This window comes from Strigops habroptila, chromosome 8 (genome assembly GCF_004027225.2).
Source record: "Strigops habroptila isolate Jane chromosome 8, bStrHab1.2.pri, whole genome shotgun sequence".
NCBI lineage: Eukaryota > Metazoa > Chordata > Aves > Psittaciformes > Psittacidae > Strigops > Strigops habroptila.
The window spans coordinates 36,092,168-36,106,248 of NC_044284.2; the positions used below are offsets into that span (position 1 = coordinate 36,092,168).

At 38.7% G+C, this 14,081-nt stretch overlaps 1 protein-coding gene across 7 annotated transcripts in view; it reads right to left on the bottom strand.

Annotated features, from left to right (window-relative positions):
* Positions 1-14,081, bottom strand: part of LRCH3 (leucine rich repeats and calponin homology domain containing 3) — a 70,900-nt gene that overhangs the window by 40,827 nt on the left and 15,992 nt on the right. The window lies entirely within an intron of this gene.

Consider the following 14,081-nt stretch of genomic DNA (forward strand, 5'->3'; position numbering starts at 1 on the left):
ATCTTACAGCCACAAGGAGAGAAAGAGAGCCTGATGCAACACTCCTTTCACAGTCGGACTTTCATATCCCAAAATGCATTATGCTTAGAGGAAGCTACTTTAAAACGCTGAAAGCCCAGCTTCAAATCTCTGTACCAAGACAATCTTCATATAATGCAGTTGGTATTGGGCAGGCAATGCTGTAATGAAAAGAATCCGAAAGTACTTTTCTCCCAGCCCCCTGCTAAGGTACTCTATGCTACGTGGAAATCTCAGATTTCTAGTCTAAAATACATACTTCATATAAATACACATATATTTACGTGTAACAGGTCCAAGAGGGGCCAACATGAGGCACACACTTCAGACAAGCTTTCTAAACTCTAGCCAAAGCATTCCCTCCTTCAGAGAGATACAGCTCAAGCCTGTAATCTCAACCAGGCAAAGGAATGATTTACAATAAAGTGTCTTCCCAGCTGCAGAGAAATGCTCTGCTTGCTGCTAGCAGTAAGATTTACTGTTATCTTTGTGATCATACATTTCTTGCTCAGCAAAAGACAGAAGGTTAACCAAAACTCCTACCAAATTCTGTATTTGAAGAATCAGTATTTTTCCTTAGCCAGTTCCAATTACCAGTCTATTTGTGTAAAATACCCATTGGTAATACTCTCTTTCAAAAGTAATAACGCATGGACCACTCGGTGGATAAGGAATTGGTTGGATGGTCGCACTCAGAGAGTTGTGGTCAATGGCTCAATGTTCGAATGGAGACCAGTGACAAGTGGTGTTCCTCAGGGGTTGGTACTGGGAGCGGTGCTGTTTAACATCTTTGTTGGCCATATGGACAGTGGGATTGACTGTCAGCAAGTTTGCCAACGACTAAAAAACCTTCCAACCCTAACCATTCTATGATTCTATGATAAAAGCTACACTGTGATAAATAATGCAGTTGCAAAAGGTTCTTATTTTTTAAAGGTCAAGGAAACCTCTTGCTTATAATGCCATCTCCTGCTTCCTAACACACCCAGCTCTTAATTCTGACAGGAGTTATGCTCACATTAAGAGCGCCTTGTGTCAGCAGGGAGTTCCTACAGAGATACTTCCTGTTTAATAAGCCAACTCTTCACCTTAATATTTTTAAGGGATGGGTTTTTACAATGAACATCTGCCCTCTAACCTGAATCAGTGTTATAAATGATCAAAAAGTAAATAATCCAAATTTAACTGCTACTTTATTTGTTTTGAATTTCAAATTTTCCTCAACAGCATAATAGGATGAAGGAACCACCCAATACGGCTTGTTTTTTTAAGACTGCCAATGCAGATGGGTCTTGTGTCTCTTAACATTATTTCATAAGGGAAACTAAAAAGAGTAAAAAGTCCTCCTCAGAGATATTCCGCCTACCACTGTTCCAATGTATGCTGCTCTAGGTTGATCAAGGAAAAGAGGCCACTCCAAGTACAGCTGGAAGTGGCTCTAGGTCTACCTCAGTGCTTAGAATAAGTCACAAGCTACTACTGATAAATATCCAGCCATGAAAAATCTCAGCAGAAAGAATCGCTATGGAAAACTTTGTACAGAAAAACCTCCACATGTACTTTAACGTACAAGTGGGAAGGAGCTGCACTATCTAACCTACAGGTATGACTGAAGCTAACTATAGCAGAGACTGTGATGGATATGAAGTTCAGTAGATGTTGCAGGGTGCACACAGATAAGAAAACATGAAAATGGTGGAAACTTCTAATCCATCAAAAGGGGATATGAAAAGGTAACAGGGAACAGAACAAAACTCTTTGTCTGTTCAGCAAAGAGTACTTAAAAAAAAAATCTAATCAAATTTAAAAAAAAAAAAAAAATCACACCAAATGCTTCTTTCGAGCTTGTATCAGACTCAAACATGACCTCAGCTTGAACTTGTTCAAGCTTGATTCGGAAAAACCAACACTTTTAAATAAATGTTTCTGACTAGCTCTAATAGTGGGAGACAAAACTACAAAATAATAGAAGTCATCAACATGAAGTGTGCCTCACATGTCTGGAATTGTTTCGTTGCCTTACGACAGAAAACTGTTTGAGATCTTTGCTCCTTTATCTTTTTCTTTTTCGTGTGGAAAAAGACAACCTCTTTTTCTATTTTTTCTTTTCTTTGAAGAGTGAAGAAAAACCTGCTCTTACAATTGCTAAAGGCAGCTTCCATAAACATCCCAATCTTACCATATGCCAATCCAGATAAAACATCAGATACATGCATCAAATGCAAAGAAAGACCACTGTGATAGGCCCTGCTTCCTGCTACTGCCAAACCCAAAGTTTCCTTACTTCTGTTGCTCATCCCAAGCCCTTTGCATTGTCAGAGTTTGTGAGAAACTCTGGTCAGAATTAAATACAATGTTTTTTTCCTGAGCCCCTCAGCACCCAGCCCCACAAGCCCTATGCCAGCACTAGGGAAAAACAATGGTGCAGGCAGCAGAGTCCCTTGCTCTGGTGGCATGGATTATTTTTGTTGATTTAAAGCACTCACTGAACTCCAGCTTAAGTGGAAACAGCAAATGAACCGGACTAATCAGAACCTGCTTAAGAATCTATAGATAGTCAAGGAGTCAATAAAGCAATTGTCTATATCCTGCAGGGACACAAGATACACTTTCAAGGGAATTTCTGCAATGGGCACGTATTTTACACAAGCCATTTCCCTTAATATACTAGTTTGTCCTAGGGTTTTTTCTGCTTTACTTCCATAATTTAATTCTCATCAATGTTTCCATGAAAATGACAGCAAACTCCAACCCTCCCCTCCGCCAGCTTGTATGGCTGTAGTAAACTCAAAGCAGAGTAACAGTGCTAAAACTATGCAACAATGCAATGTCCAAAATGGCAACATTCCCAAACAGATCTCTCCTGTGCCAACATTGTTGTAATACGTAACAGAAGAGCCATTTCCAAACAAACATACTGTCCCAACACAAATAAATATGATGTGTCCTGAAAAATTTCTAGTAAGTGCAGCCAATCATAGTATTTGGAATTACTGAAATTATCTGTGACACACAACTCACCATTAAAGTTTCACAGCACACTTGTATGTTGCCATAGATAAAAGGGAGAAGAATGCAAATTATTTCAGAGATGTCAAGAAACAAGCAAGAGTAATTTAAAAAGAATACTTAGCTTCCATGCTGACTAGATGTTTAAGCACCTACTTAAAGAATTACAATATTGGTTCATTATAAGGTGTGTTTTTCTTAGGTACCCTGGAGGATGGAACTGAATTCCACCACTTATTTCACAATGTAACAACATCCTTCAGCACACAGTTTTATCCCTCGTTTACACAGCTGTGCTGGCAAAGTCTCTTTCAATACTACCCATTTTAACAGTGAAATAGACTTCCCAAGTAATGAGACATATTTTCTGGCAGAAGAGTTGCAAAGAAAGAATTTCTTTCAACTCTGTTTTGGAAAGGGTTTAACCACAAACATGAGAATTAGCAACTGCTTTTTGTTTCACTTTATCTTACCAAAGAACGTTTAAATTCTAGTGGTTTACATACTGTGCAGCCCATGAGGCATGAACTAGTCAAGAATTTCATATATTCTGAGCTATGATTCAGTATTTCTATAGAAATTACTCCCTACAAAAAATAACATTAAAAGTATATTTTCACTTCTTCACACCTAAACAACAAATGAGCTCATAGCATGATAGGAGAGAGACACCAAAGCCAGTTAGCAGCAACAACTAAGTTTTTCCAGACTTCTCTCAATCTACAGTGATTTTTAAAACTTGGCATTTCTGTTTAGCAGTAGAAATTTGGTGGAAAGCAGATTAAATTGAAGCTGAATTTTGATGCTGCAGTGTAGTCTCTTAAATCATCCAAAGCAGGTCTAACCAGTTACAAGCTTGGTTAAGAAGTTTGCAGCATTTTTACCCAAATGATGGCCATGAGAATACTAACTCATACACAGCATCCATGATTTCATATGCTTGAATGGGGAGCTAAGAGGGAATGTCTGCCAGGACCATAAAAAAAGGCAATTGCTAGAAAAACCAGACTAAGCTATAGTGTAAAACAATATATGATAAAAATACAGTGTGAATTCTGAATCTGCAAATGAAGAACTGTTTCTGGTTTTTTGCAATTGCTGCCTTGCTCCCTTGCAAACCTCCAACAAGTATTTAATTTCTGTAAGTTCAGAACACACTATCCCTAAGACGCAGTGACATTTCTGATTTTGGCCAATTTCTCTGGAACCCTCCTCCACTCCAGAAAGCAGACCTTAAATGGAGCCAGAAATGGGGCAGAGACTGCAGCAGTCATTGTATGAAACGATTCAACAACTCCATCCTCTTCCTCACCTTCTTCCTAAAAATATCCGAATGAAAGGAACAGCTCTAACAAAAACAGGAGAGAAATAACGACAAAAGCACACCAGTGACTGGTTAGATATTTACATATATGCTACCCTGCAGTACAGCAGTAGCTGATGCTTTTCCAAAAGAGACAGGAGGAGTGAGGTGAAGGAACAAGACCAAAGGTATTTTATTGAAAATATCTTGTCAATTAAGACTTGGTTTAGTGATATTCTTCTGCTACTGTATGCATAAAATAACTTCAACTACAACCAGAAAACAAAAAGGTGTTACAGTATAAATTATTAAACTAAAATTACAAACTAAAAGTTGTGCGAAGATTTCTCTCAACTTCTCAGAACACTGTAGTGATGTCTTATATAAATTATAGGGTTTTTTTTTTTTTAAACGAATGTTATAGCATGAATTAAGAACCAACTGCTGTCAAATCAAGCAAGGAGTAATCAGCATGATGCAGATTATTTGCTTTAATATGTATGCACACACCCTTGCTGCTTGACATACCATGAACTCCAAAGAGCAAATGACTAATTCTCCCCCAAAAGCACAAACGTCAAATTTCACTACGAGTAAATGTATGAGTGGAATATAGCTGATATAATTTGAAGTAGGATTGACTTGTGGCCACATCTCATGGGCTAAAATTGCTGTTACCAGAAATATGCTTTAAAAAAAGGCTCTCGTAGCCTGCTAAAAATGGACATGTTTCCTTGAAGGCAAGATTATGTGGAATTTTGGCAAAGGAGAAGCGTTCTTTGGAACTAAGCTCTTTGTGAAAGATAATAAAGCCAAGAGTACAAACACAAAATGAAACCTCAGAGTGGAGTCAGATCACTGACCTTTTCCATCTTAATTGGGATTCCATTCAGAAAGCCAGTAAATCCAACGTTAAATGCGACTAGAGAATACAGTACGTTTAAAATTGCATCATTTGGCTCTAAACTTAAACCGTTCCTGCTCAAAGAAGAACGTTCCTCTGACACCAAATATTAGCAGGGCTGTGTTCACACATTTTTAACCTAAGCTGTAACACTAATTTTGTCTCCAAAGGAAAATCCCTGATGCACAAGGATGCACTGTTTAAGGTACCGAGTACTTTAACCCACTCCATACTCTAAAAAGAAAGGGAGCTGCAGCTCAATTGTTACTGGCACTCAAACTAGCTGGGCGGTGCTGAATTCCAGTTCATCACGAGATGCTAATGTGATCAGTCCACTAATCCTGTTGCGATGGGAATATGGCTTCTGCTCTCATTCCAATTAATTATGACAATGAAGGCCAGTTCTAGGCCTGGGCTGTGCTACACAATTTCGTTGATAAAAATCTGCCTTTTGTCACCAGGGATCTGCATGTGTTCCCCATGCACTTTTTTTTTTTTTAATTTAAACCAGCAAAGTCTAGAGTTTTGGCCGCCTATTCAAAACCAAATGTCAGCAACCACCATAACACCCGCTGGCAAAACACTAATGTAAGAGAGATTGTGACTTTATGTCAGCAGCTGTAAACTGTGAGCTCCCACCCATGATGTATCATGCCTTCTACAATAACCCAGTTGCAGCTGTGTGACATCAGCCATGAATGTGCTGTAGTGATGCAATAACAATACTGGTATCTGTGAATTGATTTGAATCCTGATGGTGACACTGGCTGCTATATACTGCCCTCAACAAGGATGACTTCATTTGAAGGGCAAGAAAACATTTTTTTTCCCCTAAAAGTATGAAAACGCTTGTAACTTAAAAGCACACCACAGTTTTCTAACAGACAAATCTAAGATATATTAGCTTGCAGCTTACAGACAAAAACATATTTTCACACAAATAATTAGAGAAGTCAATCAATGACCAGGAGGCTGACAGCCAGTACAGTGACAGAAGGCAAAAGGCAGAATGAACTGCTCTAAGAGGACAAAGCACAGCTGTTCAAGGAGAAATAAGTTCAAAATCTGGAACTCTGTAAATAGACTTTCTTCCCCCCACATACACAACTTAAAGACCAGAAGCAAACTCCACAGTTCCACAATGATAACAACAAAACCGCAACCACACTGAAGAACATCCTTGAAGCAGCTGATGTAATCTCAGAGATATGGAAAGCAGCTCACCTGAACAACTAACCTGCAACTACTGTTCCGGAAGAGTTGGTCTGCTCCCTGGAAATTAACTGCTTAGGTTACAGGCATCTTTCAGATAGCGTCACTCAACAGATCTTTTGAGGAACTTGATGCCATTTGATTGCTCAATTATGACGTTTATAATTGACTCTATTAGAACGATTACTCACAATTCCAAATGCATTATTTAAACCTTCACTCCGCCTCTTGCTTGTCATTCATTCTATCAGCCAAACAAAGTCATGCATATTCATCCTGGTTTTATGAAATCATTTGTTTCACCTTGCAAACATTTCAGAACTTCAAATGAAAACCTGAGAAGATCAATGCTTATGATTCTGATGATTTTTAGGAAACCTTCCCATAAAGCTACTGAAAGAAAATGAAAAAAAAGAAAGCATAGCCCTAAGCAGACGAGCTACTGGTATTGTTGTCCTGACTTTCCTTGCACAAGAAAACCTGAAATCATCATTAAAGAATACTTCTGTATATAATTCTGATGCTGTTAGTCCCTGAACTCTGTATCTGGGAATGTTTTCCTCTCTGAGCACTGCAAATGTTGGCATCCTTAGCGCTGCATTTCACACCTGGAGGATTTTCTGACACAGGAGGGGTGATTTTACCTCTTCCTGCCTGCTCTGATACAACACTACCACTTTTGTCATACCCTAATTTAAAACTAACCACAGAAATGTCATCTCCTGACTCACCTTCCACCTGCCAGTCCTGTCAAACCTGAACTTTTCCCAACTATTCTCCCATGTATCCGAGATACATTTCTTGCAAACCTATTAAGTTAAGGTGAAAGAAGGTGAGCCAAAATGAGACACATCCTTCTTTGTTTTACCTCAGTAATGTACAATGACGACACGATAGCACCAACTGCCCAAGCCAGAACACCCAAGTATCAGGCATAATGAAGACTATTTTCACCTACATTATTTCTGTAGCCCTGTAATGAAACACATCCCCTAACTTCTAGTTTCAATTTCCAATATTTCATGAAGAAAAATTAGATCCAGACATGTGATCCATCCTTGATACACTTACCACATTTCAGTTCTCAGCAGATCAGTTATTGATATGTACGATCACATTCCTGCTTGGCCACAATACTAGCAGCATTAAAATGTGTTTCTACCATTTCCACAGACTAAGATTTTGTAACCAAGAATCTCCAACCTGCTGGGTTTTGCAACATGAACAGGCTATGATTTCTGCAGTTAGAGAAAACAAGGTAAAGGATGGCAGTTTCTTCCAAATGTCAACTTGGTGGTGCTATGCCTGGAATGCAGAAGTGCTTACCACCAAAGCCTGATTCACCAACCTGAGAATATACAGCATAACACGCAAAACGAATTGAAAGATTATACTTCACACTGAAATCAATGCTCTGTATTTCCTGTCATGTGTGCTAAAGACGAGGTTTGTAGCATGCTTTTAATCGGAGCTGCTTGACACTGTCCTTATAAACCATGTTTCAAACCATTGCCAAATCATTGTCAAGTGTCAGATGCGTGGATCAAAGTTTCACAATGTCATTTCCTCTGGCCACACTTTTATTTTGGAACGCTCAATACAAATAACAAAAAACAAAGCGTCTTGCCAAAGGTTTTAAAAAACAAGAAAACCCTTCACTTTTCTGAAGACGTCTCACAAATCCCTTGCTTGAGGCAATTTTAGTGACCCAGAACTATGGCCTAAGCCTTTACCTTCAACACATAGACTGCCAAATGAAACCTGGCTAGCTTTTATTTTGTTTTGGTTTTTTTAACTCAGGAGCATCTTAAGAACAGTCACACAAGGGAGTATTGCAGAATCTGGCTTCCAACTCACCTGAACTACATTAGGGTCTTTTTAGCAGTGTTGCCCCTCCAACTCTTCTCCATTAGAATGCAACACATAAACCCAAGAAATTAATTAACTACAACTCTCTGAGCCTAGTCTCTGCAACATTCACCATTCTCTGTTAAGACTAGAAAAAAATATGTACAAAGATCTGCAAGAACTTTAATTATACTAAATAAGAAAACTCAGTCATACGTGGGATCAGAGGTAAACAAGATTCTAAGCACCAGCTCCCATTCTCCCTCCCTTTTTTCTCTCCACATGATTTTAATGCATATTTGCTGTAGTTTAGCTTTCTCTTTTACACATGAATGAAAACTTCACAGGTGTCACCATAAAACATACTGACTAAACACAAACACATATTTTACAGTCTTGCACTTAATGTCAGCTGCTGTACATCCTCTGACAAGAAAGCACATTGCCATAGAAAGCATGATTTTCTCACAGGAGCAGACTGTGTAAGCACTGCAAGAAGAGGTAAACACTGTAATCAGACTAACGACTTGGAATACAATGCCTCTTCCTCTGTAAAATAATTTCATTTTCCTTTTGCAGGGAATATTGCTTGTTTAGTAAAAATAAAAACAAACAACTAAAACCCAGTGGAAACTATAGAACACCATTATACAGTTGTGTGGTTACCAGAGAACAGGAAGAGTGACAAGTTCCAGTCCTTGTAAGGAACAGAGAACTCCTAATACTCCGTTGACTCCAGTTGCTTTTCCTCTAGTTGGCTCTGGAGCAGGAAAATCAGTAGCATCAATGAATCAAACTGTTATATCAAGTATTATTTATTAATTTTTCAATGGAGATCCCAGCTTCACAGTCAGCCACCCTAAGCTAGTGAAGGGAACAATTCCTTACTGGCCATGTGTTATCATGCCCTCCCCTTGTGCCAGCACTCCCGTCTGTGCAGCCACACAGCCAGTTGGGTCTCATTACTGAGAACAAATCCTGCAAAAAAACACCACCATGAATAGTTTTCAGCCCTTCTAAGGCATGATCTGATTCATGCTGCAGTTGTGTAATCTCTAACATCAATATGAAAGAGAGGACAAGAATGTGCATGGGAAGAAAGGGACCATGACTTTTGGCAGTAGTTGGGATTTGGACTAGCTGGTGCATGAAACTGCACTTTTTTGGTTCCTTAACACACACACACACTTTAAAAAAACCACAGAGTTCTTTTCAGAGTAGCAAATACATTGTGATCAGGGATTTACTCCCAAGTTTTGCCTATTACAGATATGGACCTGTGTACACAGCATGACATTAAGGATGGCACATGGTGGAGCAAAGCAAACACTTCAGGAATGAGATGTAACTGCTTTTCAGATGAGCAGGGAGCACAATTCAGTGGCTTTAGAAGGGAGGCAGATGAAGGAAATCAGATGATCTACCAGCTGGGCCTTATGACTGGTCAGTAAACAAGAGGACAGATTACAGACAGAATGCAAACTGCAACTCATATACTGCCAGAGCAAAGATGATGCAAAATGGAACTGTTCAGCTATGTTTGAGAATAGAGATTAATTCTAACCCCCTCCTTCAGGGTTTGGGTTAAAGAAGTATTTACACAAACTCTGCTTCCAGCTTCTGCTAGATACCTCACCATCCCCCTGATGTCTCTTCCAGCAATTTCATTCCCTTTCCTCACTAAACTTGGGCATCCAGCCAACAGCACAATCATGCTTCTCTTTCAAACCACCCTAAAACATAAAGCCAAACAAACTAAAATAAGTGAAAGTTGGAGAAGCAATGTTGCAAGAGATCTAACACTGAGGAAATGAACCAGAATTTCCAGCTCACCAAGTCCGGTTAAACTGGGGAAGTTCAGTTCCTCACTGGTCAGCTGCATTGCAAGTATCTCTGGTTTTTTGTTCAAAACATACATACAGTATTTATCTCCAAGGGAAAACAGCCTTTGGACTGCACATACATAGCTAGTCAGGCAGCATACACCCCTTCATTGATAAACGTGTTTTAAAGGAGGCTGTTTTGGTTTGACCCAAACCTACTCCTTGTCAAGTTTTAAGTAAAAAGAAAAACAATCAAAAAAACCACAACCAAGCAAACAAAAAAAGTAAAAAGAAAATAGTCAAATCATAGCATGAAACCTGTATGTCTAGCCTTTTATACTAGTTTAACCAAGACAGTTTAAAACAGCATTTGAAAGACTTGGAGATACACCCCCTGGAATCCAACTATACTGGTGTAAAATTATCACCTCTATTGAATACTCCTTACCAGCCCTTTGCTGTAAGCTACTGATTCTGCAACACTTGTGTGAGCATTTCTCAATTTACATCAGGCAGAGAAGCAGTCAAGTTAGCTTCACATGATTTTTAAAGTTGTTTAAACTACTCTTGCAAATTTTGCCTGAAGCTAACTTGGGGAGGACTTACATGAACTGTCTTTCTAGTGGATACATAAGGACAGTGACTTCCTTTGGTAGTACAACCTCCTTAAAGAAGCTGTTACCTGCACACTGGCAAGCAAGTTGAGGCCTCACCTTTACAAGGTGGTTAAAAAACCCCCAAACTCAATCAACCAAAACAAAACCCAAACCAGGAGGGAAGAAAGAAAGAAAGAAAGAAACTTCTGAAAGAAAATCTTTAATCGGGATTTTCTAAGCAGACATTACTCGGACTTGAATCAGATCAAAGTGCTCATTACTTAAGCATTCTATTTTCTTCTAGCATTAAGCAATCATCTCGGCTAAAACAAAGGAGACTAAGCTCATTTTGTAAATGTTTTGCTGCAACACCATTACTTAGAATCATTACACAGTTCAGATTTGCTCCTTTGATTCAAGACTTCAATCCCAGCCTCTACAATATGAAATTTATCTCTGCTGTATTTCTTCCTCATTTATTTTTATTTAAGACATCTGCTTTTCTCAGTTCTCACACTCAGGATCATGGAGAATGAATACCAATAAATGGACGAACTCCCACCAAAAGTATCAGTGTTTTCCACAATGTTGGCTTCCCATAGGCCTGAGCTGGTCTTGTCCCATATTATTTAGGAAGGATATACCTCCGTTCTATGGACTCTTTTCCCTAATCAGGAAAGAATTTCTCATTTTCTGTTACATTCCCATTTAATACTTAAAGAAAACCAACGATTCAAGACTTGAGTATAACTTCCCACTTTCACAGGTGCAGAAGTAACCTGGTAGTCACTTCATAACTTACAACAACTTGTTCTTAGTGATTTGGTTAGAAGTGCAGAGGAGAAAGGAACTGCTGCACAGAAATAGGAATGAATGTGGTGAAGGGCTGCACCTTCTTCAACCTGCTGTGATACTGAAACTATACTCAAGCTTCATTAAACTTCAGTGCAAGACGTTCTTTCGCTGGGTTGTGCTGAACTGCTGAATCTAAAAGTCAAGTCAATAATACATATTTTTAATCTTGTTTTTAATTAAAAAGCCTCCTATTGTTGTTATAAAACTTGTCCTCACATCATGGTAAGTTGTATTCAAAACTTCAGTACAGGACACAATGCAAGCTGCCACCTCCAGAAGAGAAGGCTGAGCTACTGTTGTAATGGAAAGACATTTGCTCGTTAAGAGAGGAGAGAAGGCTGTGTGCTCTACATGGCAACTTTTCATTTCCTTACATCTACAAGTTTAAGGAAACACATTTTTCTCATGGTCCAGAGACTGGCCAGAAAGCACTCAAAGGGCTTTGAGGTCTTCACACACACTATCATCTCCTTCAATTCCAACTCTCTGATCTTTCCATTTTATATGGGAAATCTGTAGCATGCAGCGTGTACAAAAAGTACCACACACACAAGCAGATATAATATAGCAGCAGGAAATTAGAAAAGACTCTTACCAAGAAGCTACATACTTCTCACAAAAAAGACAGGAAAACAAAAATATGATAAATATTAGTTCCTTCATCTCGCGATTAGACTCTAAGGTACTATAGATACCATAGTCCATAGTTTAAAATCCATAGTCAACCTTCAGTTATTCAGAAAAGGAGAGGGAAGGAAGGGTCAGATAATGTGGATAAAGCAATACCACAAGTTAATACAAAGGCTAATGCAGATGGTGTACGATGATAAGTAATGACAAATACTAACAGAAAAGTATCAAGACCTCCTAGGCAGTACTGAGCCAGGCTAGAAAGCCCCTGTAAGGCAGCATAGTGCCTTCTGAATAAATTTATGTTGTGTAAGCTGGCACCCCCACAACCAGCTCAGGCACTCCAAATACACCCATTACATTTTTAAACCACACTCAATGATCTGCTCATGGCTACTGACAGTTCTACCTGAAGAGACTATCAATGAGGACGACTGTATGTTACTGTGACTTTGCTTAATGCTCTGCTCTGACTTTCCTCTGTATCAGTGAAATATCTCATATATTCAGTAATTCCAACAGCTCTCTCACAAAACTCTAACCTGGGGAAGGAGACCTGGCACAGAATAAAGGCAGGAATAGATCAGTCAGGAGGGCTGGAAACATAAAATGCAACCAACAAAGGCTTCATATTTCCACCATTCATCTACTTATTTCTCTAAAAGCTAGCAATGACTTCAGTTCATCTTAATATTGTACATAAAATTCTCCATCTACAAGCATTTTCACATATAAATAAGTCAGCTAATGTGACAGCTGCAATTTACCTAGTATTCCATTAGTTTTGCATATTCCCCCTATGTATTTCACTGGTCAGTTCAAAATACATTAACTTTACTCCCTTTTTTTCCACAGACAGTTAAGTAGAATGATATCTTAAAGTCAGCAATAGATGGACAGACCATAAAGAAAAACATTTTAGCCGTGAATACGTTTCAGAAGGTCTCAAGTGGAGACTTAGAAACAAACCAGCTCAAACCAGAACTGAAAATTCAAAGGTCCTAAAAAGCAAAATGAGTAATTTCACATAAAAAGGCCAATTACTTTCACAGAAAGGCAAGCATTTCTATAAAATTTTATGCCTGTTATTACCACATTTCTCTGAAGCTCTTAATAGAGTGCCTCCGTATTTACAGCACTTAGATGCAGCTTCATCAGACTGCACAGTAAGGTCACCAAGTATGTCTCAGCACTGCAGACACTAATCTGTCTTCAGCAGGACGGTATTTTATTGAGGAGAAAAGTCAATAAAGTCCAACAGTCAAAAGTCCTATGTTCTTTTAATGACTCCTTGAGGCCATCTCTCATGCTGACATCATCCCTAACAAAAAAAGTCTGTTACACTTTACACTAGCAGTGCTGCAATTTTCAATTGGACAGTTATTGTCAGAGTTCTAGAAAAAGAGCTGGAGCCTTACCAAGTCGTCTGTGCAGTACAAGCCATTTTAGTGTCAAGAAATAAAACAACAGTATAGGGTATGTATGGAAAATATCCTGTATCAAACAGAGAGGACAGCCGAATGAAGAGATAAATGACAGCAATTGCCAAAACATATGTTCATAATATGAAATAAATTTTTAATCTGGACACCATAAAAGTCACCTTCAGTCAAAAGCATGCCATGCTGACATTAGCAGAGACCAAGAACTACAGAACTTGTGGTCACAATTACATGCATCTTCACTTTTTTAAAAGCTCAGCTTGCTAGAAGCTAGTAGCAAGGCTATCAAAAGGATTGTTACATTCTCAAATCAATATTTGAGGTGAACTCTACACATCTTTAAAAAAAAAACTTCTCTGGCAGCAAACACACAACACAAAATCTAACCTGATCTCACTACAACTTAAAATAGAATTCTTTTCAAAACCAAACCCATCTCTG